The sequence below is a fragment of the Populus nigra genome, chromosome 12, assembly GCF_951802175.1.
Source record: "Populus nigra chromosome 12, ddPopNigr1.1, whole genome shotgun sequence".
Classification (NCBI taxonomy): domain Eukaryota; kingdom Viridiplantae; phylum Streptophyta; class Magnoliopsida; order Malpighiales; family Salicaceae; genus Populus; species Populus nigra.
Window position 1 is genome coordinate 8,296,752 of NC_084863.1, and position 8,416 is coordinate 8,305,167.

The 8,416-nt window shown below is 34.3% G+C and overlaps 1 non-coding gene across 1 annotated transcript; it reads left to right on the plus strand.

Moving 5' to 3' along the window:
• Nucleotides 1-7,036: 7,036 nt before the first annotated feature.
• Nucleotides 7,037-7,143, plus strand: LOC133670285 (small nucleolar RNA R71). Its single transcript, XR_009834033.1, has one exon. It is a non-coding gene; the product is annotated as a small nucleolar RNA R71 (small nucleolar RNA).
• Nucleotides 7,144-8,416: the final 1,273 nt, after the last annotated feature.

The following is an 8,416-nucleotide window of genomic DNA, read 5'->3' on the forward strand; positions in this document are numbered from 1 at the left end:
AACATCGGCAAAATGCGAGATTTGACTTTGAAGGCTGTGATTTCCATGCTCTTTCTTTTTTTTTTCTTGCTATATAGGAATAGAAAGGTATGAATGTTATCTTTCTAATTCCACTAGAATCACTTCATTTCGACCTCTAGAGCTCAAGCTCTGCACAAAACATCGACTAGAGGTTAAATCTACCAATTATCTTTCAATTTACTTCTTTTTGAATCTTTCATCCAAAAGTGCCTTCAAAACATAAAAAAGAATATCAAGACATTTTATATATAAAACATAGGCAAAACACTAGATAAACGTGGGTAAAACTATCGAATAATATGATTGCATCAAATACTTTCACACTTAGCTCTTGTGTGTCCTCGAGAAAGGATAGATAAAATCAAACTTAAACTCAATAAATAAAATAACTATAACTAATCTCTTAATATTCCATCAATGTCCAAGAATATATGCATTATAAACAAGTACAATCAGGAAAGATAAAGAGTATAGATTTTCATGAATTCATTTGCATGCAAACTTCAAAACTCAATTAATCGTTGAGATTTAACTGAAATCTATGCCATGCCAAAGTGATAGGTCCTCTCATTGATATACACTCCAACACTCAAGTGTTTAGGGCTTATATGTTTAAATTTTTCAAATTCGATCAATGAATTTGTTCTACCATAACCTTGCTCTTCAATCTCATTTCTATTACTAACATATTACAAACAATGCATGAATCAAAATGTCTTTCTTTTTTGTTGTAATGGGGCTAAGGTTAAGGTAAGGTAAAAGAAAGTAAAAGAAAAGGTTAAAACCAAAAGAGGTAGAGCATTCTAAAAAAATTGATCTTTCAAACAAGATATCCCATCAAAGCACGCAAATTTTTTATCTTTAAGCACCATTACTTAACTTCTTTTGATTTCAAGCTCCATCAACATAAAAATTTAAGAACTACGAACATAATGAAACACTTTTCTTTTCTTTTCTTTTTTCATTTTTTTTCTCTCTCTTTTTTTCTCACCTTTAACAACTTTGCCCATCTTTTCATCAAGCATTATTTTTTTTCCATATAATTTCCAACCATAACCCATAAGATATCAACAAGAATATGCTCTACTAATCCTTGGCCAGGGAAAAGGAAAAACATATAAAAAGTTTACGTTTACACATGGGTAAAGCAAAGAAAAGACAAAATAGGCTCACTAAGGATACTATGCTTTAGGTTGACTTTTTGGCTCAAATGATTAAAATTCCTAATGCTTTTATCATCTTCATGTACATATGTAATGCGAATGTAATCTCAACAAGATATGAAGCAAGTTCTAGAGATACATATCATTGAAAGAATGCGCAATCAAGGAATATACTGTTGAAGGCTAAAAAGCTTGCATTGGTATAACACTATAAAGTCAACATGATATATTTTCAAAGTCAATCCCTAAACCAATTAAATGTTAAAACTTACATGCACACTCATTCATTCGATTTGTATCTTCATTATCTCAACTAATTCTCATACATAATACTCATATTCTAAAAAATCAATGGGAGTTTAAAAGATAAAACTTAAAAAAAAAACAACAAAGAAAACCAAAATTATCTCAATACCCCACACTTTAAACACAACATTATCCTCAATGTTGAAATAAAATAAATGAATATAAGAGAATGCAAAAAATAAAGTAAAATGCAAAAAATAAAAATAAGGGGAAAAAAAAGCAAATCTGATTTTTTTTCTTTTTGTGCTTGGTTGCCTCCTAGTAAGCGCTTTTGTTTTATGTCATTGGCTCGACATGTTGCATGCTCATTAGTCATATATTGGTTTAGCTCTATGGAAGTGGTGAGTTTTGCCATGCAACCTTCGTAGAAAGTTTTCAAACGATGTCCATTGACCTTGAGCACTTTGTTTGTTTCTAAACTTATAATTTCAACTGCACCATAAGAAAAAACATTAGAAACAATAAAGGGTCCAATCTAACGAGGGCGCAACTTTCCAGGGAAAAGTTTCAAATGTGAATGATAAAGAAGGACCTTGTCTCCAACATGAAACTCCTTTCTTGTAATCATTTGGTCATGAAGACTTTTGGTATTTTCTTAGTAAATCCTTGCACTCTCATAAGCATCATTTCGTATCTCTTCCAACTCTTGCAATTTCAACTTTCTTGCAATTCCAGGAGCATTATAATCCAAGTTACATTGTTTAATGGCCCAAAAAGCTTTGTGTTCAAGCTCCACTGGTAGATGACATGCTTTTCCATAAATCATCCTATAAGGTGACAATCCTATAGGTGATCTATAAGCAGTCCAATAAGCCCAGAGTGCATCATCAAGTCGTAGACTTCAATCTCGCCGGTTAGGTTGCACTGTTATCTACAAAATGGACTTAATTTCTCGATTTGAAATTTCAGCTTGGCCATTCGTTTGAGGATGGTAGGTTGTGGATGTCCAATGAGTCACATGGTATTTGCGTAATAATGCTTCCATTGAACGATTGTAAAAATAAGTGTCACGATCGCTAATGATAGCTTTGGGGATTCCAAACTTGTCAAATATGTGAGTCATGACAAAATCTAAAACAACCTTACCATCATTAGTTAGTGTGGCCTTCACTTTAACATTTAGACACATAATCAACAACAATAAGGATATAAAGATTACTGAAAGACGAAGGAAATGGACCCATAAAATCAATACCCCAAACATAAAAAATTTCACTTACAAGAATATTCGTTAAATGCATTTGATTTTTATGAATGATATTACATGTTCTTTGGTATTTTTCACATGATTTGCAAAAGTGATATGCATCCTTAAAAATAGAAAGCCAATAGAAACCACTTTCAAGTACCTTATGAGCTGTTTTTTTTTGCTCGAAAATGCCTATCTCAAGAATGAGAATGACAAACAGTGAATGGAATGAAATTCATCTTGTGGTACACGTCTCCTAACTACTTGATACGCATAAAATTTCCATAAATAAGGAGTGCTCCAAAAATAATATTTAGCATCAGCTCGTAACTTGTCTTTTTAGGATTTAGAAAAACTTGGGGGAATTCTTTGGTGACTAAACAGTTCACCAAATCAACATACCATGGTCTTGTAGAGGAATGAAACACATACAACTGCTCGTCAGGGAATGTTTCTCTTATTGTTTCGGTTTGTATATTCTTCTTCCTAGTCGGCCTAAGTGATCAACCACATGGTTTTCGACACCTTTTTTGGTCTTTGATCTGAAGATCAAATTCTTGTAAAAGTAGGATCCACCTAATCAATCTCGGTTTGGACTCCTTTTGCTTTAAAAGATACCTCAAAGCTGCATGGTTAGTAAAAATGACTTTTGTACAAAGTAAATACGACTTGAATATTTCAAGAGCAAACACCACTACAAATAGTTCCTTTTCAGCTGTATGGTAATTGCATGGTGCTTCGTCCAACATGCGAGAGGCATATGCGATAACATGCAAATTCTTTCCTATTCTTTGACCAAGTACAACCCCTACCGCATAATCACTCGCATCATATATTATCTTGAAAGGTTCATCCCAATTTGGTGGTTGGATGATAGGGGTAAATGTGACACACCTCTTAAGCTCATTATGGGCATCTTTACATGCTTGATCAAACATAAAATCCACTTATTTGGCTAATAATTTGCACAAAGGTGTTGTAATCTTCGAGAAATCTTTGATAAAATGTCGATAGAAACTTGCATGGCCAAGAAAAGAACAAACTTCCCTCACGCATGAGGGGTAAGACAATGATGAAATAACATCTATTTTAGCTTTATCAACCTTTAATCCACGTGAAGACACAACATGCCCAAGAACTATTCATTGTTCTATCATAAAATAACACTTTTCATAGTTCAAGACAAAATTAGTTTTAATGCATATTTTTAAAACTAAAGATAAACTTTCTAAACACTTATCAAAAGAATCACCATACACCGTGAAATCATCCATGAAAATCTTAATTATTCTTTCAACATAGTAAAAAAAAAATACTCATCATGCATCTTTGAAAAGTTGTGAGTGCTTTACAAAGACCAAAAGACATTCTCCTATAAGCATATGTACCAAATGAACATGTAAATGTAGTCTTTTCTTGATCCTCAGGATTAATAATGATTTGATTATATCCACTATATCCATAAAGAAAACAATAAAAAGACTTCCCTGCTAGGTGTTCAGGCATTTGATCCATGAATGGTAAAAAGAACTGATCTTTGCGTGTAGAAAGATTAAGCTTCCTATAATCAACACTCATTCTCCATCCACTCGAGATGCAAGTAGGGATGAGTTCATCATTTTTGTTCTTTACCAACATGATTCCGATCTTTTTAAGCACCACATGGATAGGCGCCACCCATTTACTGTCTATGATGGGGTAAATGACTCCTGCATCTAATAATTTCAAAATCTCAGCTTTCACTACCTTCATCATAGGCGGGTTCAACCTCCTTTGCATTTCCCTTATTGGTTTTGCATTGTCCTCCAATAGTATGTGATGCATATACACATTGAGGGACTAATGCCCTTGATGTTGGCTAAAGTCCATCCAATGGTCATTTTATGATCGCACAACAACTTCACAAGTGTTTCCTCTTGTGTACTTGTCAAACCTTTTGCTATGATAACAAGAAGTGTATTGTTGTCTCCAATGAAGATATACTAAATTAGGGATGAGTAAAAAAACTGAAAAACCGATTAAACCGAGAAAACCGGAAAAAAAACTGAAAAAACCGAACTATAAAAAAACCCAATTAAACTAATTAAAATTTTAAAAAAACTGGCTGGTTCGGTTCGGCTTTATAAGCAAAAAACTAAAAAAACCGAACCGAACTGAACTGAACCCAAACCGAAAAAAACTGAGCCAAACCGAGAAAACCGAGCAAAACCGAGAAAAAACCGAGAAAACCAAGCGAAAACCGAGGTAAACTAAAAAAACCGAGCCAAATCTGTTTGAACCAGTTTTTTTCCTAAAAAACCGAACCGGAACCGATCGGTTTGAACTGGTTTTGGTTCGGTTTCAGTTTTTTTTTAAATTCGATTTAGTTACTTTTTTTTTATAAAAACCGAACCAAACCGAAAATGATCACCCCTACTTCAGATTATCAGGCAAAAGTTTTAATTCTAACTCAGGGGCTTGTAAAATAGATGACAAAAGCTTTTTATGTGAAAGTACTAAATCAATGAAGACATTACCATGAGAAATGGTTTGCAAAGCTTGCAAAGCCAATGCTGATTCGTGCATGTTTTGGGGAACATTTATGTGTGCCCCTTCATATTTTCTATCTCAGTAAAAGTATAACCATAGCTCAACGCCACACTTAATCCATCCTCACAATCAAAATCAAGAACTTGTTGCACACACTTATTAACTTGGTCATAACATATGATAGAATAAACATTGCTATAAGGATATTTCATTGCATCATGCAAATTAAATTCAATCTTTTCATCTCCTACTTCCATGGATAAAGTATCCTTACCACAATTAATTTTCATATTGACAGTTTTCAAGAATGATCTCCTAAACAATATAGGAGTGTTATTTGATTAATCACGTTCCATATCAAGAATATAAAAGTTGCATGGAATAACCAAACTATCAATCTTGATAAAGACGTCTTCTATCACACCAAGTGGATAAACAAAACTACGACTCGCAAGTTGTATTACAATGCTAGTTTTAATCAAAGGCTCAAGACTAAGAGAATCATAAACATGTTTAGGCATAACACTAATGGATGCACCTAAATCGCATAAGATACTTTTAAAACTAGCATTACCACTAACACATAGGATAGTAAATGCACTTGGGTCTTTTTGCTTCATAGGCAGATTCTTTTGAACAACAACAAATACAACTCCACCCATACTTACCATTTCATAACCTTTTAGCTTGAAAGCTCTTTTGGAAGTACACAACTCCTTCAAGAATTTGGCATACATTGAAATTTGCTTGATATCATCAATCAAAGGAATGTTGAGTTCCACTTTCTTGAAGACCTCTAAAATTTCTTTTTCTTTGTCCTCTTTCTTTGACCTAGAAGAACTCACAGGAAAGGAGGGAATTTTATGAAAAGTGGAGTTCATTGAATTAGGACTTACCTTTGGAATATTGGTTGTTGTTTCAGTCTATGGAGGAGTAGGGTATTTCTTCTTTATACTCAATTTGGTTTCTATCTCCTCATCTTCCTCCATCTCAATTTGTTTCGACCTTTTCTCTTTATATTCTTTCCCACGTCGCAGCGTGATCGCACTAATATTCTCTTTTGGATTCAATATTTGGGAGGACAATTTTCCATTAATTTGTGCTTCCAATTTCGCTACACTTGAAGCTACTTGCCCCATTTACTTCTCCAACTTGTGAATACTTGACCTTGTTTCTTATTAAAAAGACATGACATTTTGTCGCAAGGTCACTGTATTAGAGGCCAAGGTTTTCATCATCTCACGAAGATCATCACTTGATGGCCCCATAACATTGGAGTTTGTAAATGCAAAAGGTTATCTTGCTTGATAATTGTGTTGGGACTGAAATCCATTGGGATGGAAGTGTCGGCTTTGATTTCCTTATTGAGGCAGGTACCCATAGCGTAAGTTCGAATAATCTCTCAATCCAGGATTGTACATGTTAGAAGAAGGATCATACTTACGCTGAGGTTGTCCATTGAATGCTCCATCAACTACATTAGCTTATTCAATGTAATCTTCTTGCATTGTTGGGCACATATTCGAAGTATGTCTTTGTAACAAGCATATGCTACAAACTTTCACCTGTTGTACATTTCCACAAGCCAAAGAACGCATAAGAGAAGTAAGATCATTAACTTTATTCTCAAGGTTAACAATACTTACCTCATTCACTCGTTTCTCAACGACTGCCAAATTGTTTTGAGTTGGCTGCCACATTTGAGATTAATTGACGTGCAGCCTCTAGTGTCTTATCTACCAATGCCCCTCCACTCACCTCATCAATGATACTGCGATCAGTAGGCATCAGTCCTTCATAGAAATATTGAATGAGCAGTTGATCGAGTATCTGATGATGAGGGCATTGAATGCATAATTGCTCAAATCTTTCCCAATACTCAGAAAGTATCTCCCCATGAGATTGCTGAATCCCATATATTTTTTTCCTTATGTTGGCAACTTGAGAGGTTGAGAAGTAATTTTCAAGGAAAATCTTCTTCATGTCATTCCAAGTTCCAATAGAACCTGGGATAATAGAGAAAAGTCATGCCTTTGCTGCCTCTTTAAAAAAAAAAGGGAAAACTTTCAACGTAACCTGTTCTTCATCAACTCTATTCGGTTTCATGTCAACACAAACCATATGAAACTCCTTGCGATGAGTATGAAGATCTTATCCTACAAGTCCATTGAATGTTAGTAGCAAGTGTATAAAACTAGACTTGAGCTCGAAGTTGACATTGTTGTCGATTTTTATGCACAATGGTTGATTCTCCACGTTAGGAGTAGCGAGCTCCTTGAGTGTCTATTGTCGTGCAACAACCATGGTGTTGATGCGAGCATCCTTTCATAACCTACGTAAAGTGTTTTCTGTTTCGAGATCTACCTGCACTTGACTCTGGTTAGTAGAACGGGTTATAGACATAAATAGTCAAGAAAACTCAAAAGAAATCAGCCACACAAGAGATTAAAAACAATGTAAATTGAACGAAAATCCTTTGCTAGAAAAGTGCCTAAAAACCCTAGAAAATGGCGGAATTGGGCCTCAATAGGGTGGGGCTATTGGCCTGGGCCCTAGTATTGTTCATAATGTCGTTTCCTTTCAGCAAACAAATGTTGGGACCTAATTCCACCAAAACATTGGTTTTGAACAATAATCGTATCGTATTGTACAGTACCGCAACACTATTTTTTGTTTTTTTTTTTAAATAAATAACAATCATAGAAAATAAACTATAACATAAGAATCAACTAAAATTACTTCCCCGGCAAGGATGCCAAAATTTGTTGCAATGTCACGATTGTATATATTAAATACCCTAGCTTAAATAAACAAGATACAAGATAGTAGAAAGCAAGCAAGGGGTCGATTCCATGAGGAAGGTTCAAGTTACATTTTTATGCAATATGATATGCAATTGGGGGGGGGGGGTGGAGGTTATCTAAGCTAAAGTAAAAGAAAACAGAAAACTCAGTTGCTTAATCTTGATAACATGATTGTCCGCAATCTATGTTTGATTTGTTCGAATGTTCTCCCTAAGGTTAATAACATAGATCCGCCACAATTATTAAACTCAGTTGCTTCGCAAGTTCATATACCACAACTCCAGTTTTGATATCAAACTTAGCAATAGATTATCTACAATAATATCTTAAAGTTCGCTCTAGCAATTAAAATAAACAATCATAGGAAAAATAAGCATAGGAGAACATACATATTCATCATATAA